General features: G+C 61.4%; 1 pseudogene; it reads left to right on the forward strand.

Moving 5' to 3' along the window:
* The first annotated feature begins 1,470 nt into the window (after nucleotides 1–1,470).
* Nucleotides 1,471–1,590, forward strand: part of LOC127533267 (spectrin beta chain, non-erythrocytic 1-like) — a 3,803-nt pseudogene continuing 3,683 nt past the window's right edge.

Consider the following 1,590-nt stretch of genomic DNA (forward strand, 5'->3'; position numbering starts at 1 on the left):
GGTTAAGTGTGGTAGCTGGGGGGAGGGTGGTCATAGGGTTAAGTGTGGTAGCTGGGGGAAGGGGGTCCTAGGGTTAAGTGTGTTAGCTGGGGGAGGGGGTCCTAGGGTTAAGTGTGGTAGCTGGGGGAGGGGGTCCTAGGGTTAAGTGTGGTAGCTGGGGGAGGGGGTCCTAGGGTTAAGTGTGGTAGCTGGGGGGAGGGGGTCCTAGGGTTAAGTGTGGTAGCTGGGGGAGGGGGTCCTAGGGTTAAGTGTGGTAGCTGGGGGAGGGGGTCCTAGGGTTAAGTGTGGTAGCTGGGGGAGGGGGTCCTAGGGTTAAGTGTGGTAGCTGGGGGAGGGGGTCTAGGGTTAAGTGTGGTAGCTGGGGGGAGGGGGTCCTAGGGTTAAGTGTGGTAGCTGGGGGGGGGGTCCTAGGGGTTAAGTGTGGTAGCTGGGGGAGGGGGTCCTAGGGTTAAGTGTGGTAGCTTGGGGGGAGGGGGTCCTAGGGTTAAGTGTGGTAGCTGGGGGAGGGGGGTCCTAGGGTTAAGTGTGGTAGCTGGGGGAGGGGGTCCTAGGGTTAAGTGTGGTAGCTGGGGGAGGGGGTCCTAGGGTTAAGTGTGGGTAGCTGGGGGGGAGGGGGTCTAGGTTAAGTGTGGTAGCTGGGGGGGAGGGGTCTAGGGTTAAGTGTGGTAGCTGGGGGAAGGGGGTCTAGGGTTAAGTGTGTAGCTGGGGGGAGGGGGTCTAGGGTTAAAGTGTGGTAGCTGGGGGGGGGTCCTAGGGTTAAGATGTGGTAGGCTGGGGGAGGGGTCCTAGGGATTAAGTGTGGTAGCTGGGGGGAAGGGGGTCCTAGGGTTAAGTTGGTAGCTGGGGGGGAGGGGGGTCCTAGGGTTAAGTGGTGGTAGGCTGGGGGGGAGGGGGTCCTAGGGTTAAGTGTGGTAGCTGGGGGGGAGGGGGTCCTTAGGGTTAAGTGTGGTAGCTGGGGGGGAGGGGGGTCCTAGGGGTTAAGTGTGGTAGCTGGGGGGAGGGGTCTAGGGTTAGGGCTGGGGGAAGGGGTCTAGGTTAGTGTGGTAGCTGGGGGGAGGGGTCCTAGGGTTAAGAGTGTGGTAGCTGGGGGGGAGGGGGTCTAGGGTTTAAGTGTGGGTAGTGGGGGGAGGGGGTCCTAGGGTTAAGTGGGTAGCTGGGGGGAGGGGGTCCTAGGGTTAAGTGTGGTAGCTTGGGGGGGTGGGAGGGGGTCTAGGGTTAAGTGTGGTAGCTGGGGAGGGGGTCTAGGGTTAAGTGTGGTAGCTGGGGGAGGGGGTCTAGGGTTAAGTGTGGTAGCTGGGGGGAGGGGTCCTAGGGTTAAGTGTGGTAGCTGGGGGAGGGGGTCTAGGGTTAAGTGTGGTAGCTGGGGGGGGGGTCTAGGGTTAAGTGTGGTAGCTGGGGGAGGGGGTCTAGGGTTAAGTGTGGTAGCTGGGGGAGGGGTCTAGGGTTAAGTGTGGTAGCTGGGAGGAGGTGATGGGTCCTAGGGTTAAGGGTGTGGTAGCTGGGGAGGGGGTCCTAGGGTTAAGTGTGGTAGCTGGGGGAGGGGGTCTAGGGTTAAGTGTGGTAGCTGGGAGGGGGTCCTAGGGTTAAGTG

The sequence above is a fragment of the Acanthochromis polyacanthus genome, chromosome 3 (genome assembly GCF_021347895.1).
Source record: "Acanthochromis polyacanthus isolate Apoly-LR-REF ecotype Palm Island chromosome 3, KAUST_Apoly_ChrSc, whole genome shotgun sequence".
Classification (NCBI taxonomy): Eukaryota; Metazoa; Chordata; class Actinopteri; family Pomacentridae; genus Acanthochromis; species Acanthochromis polyacanthus.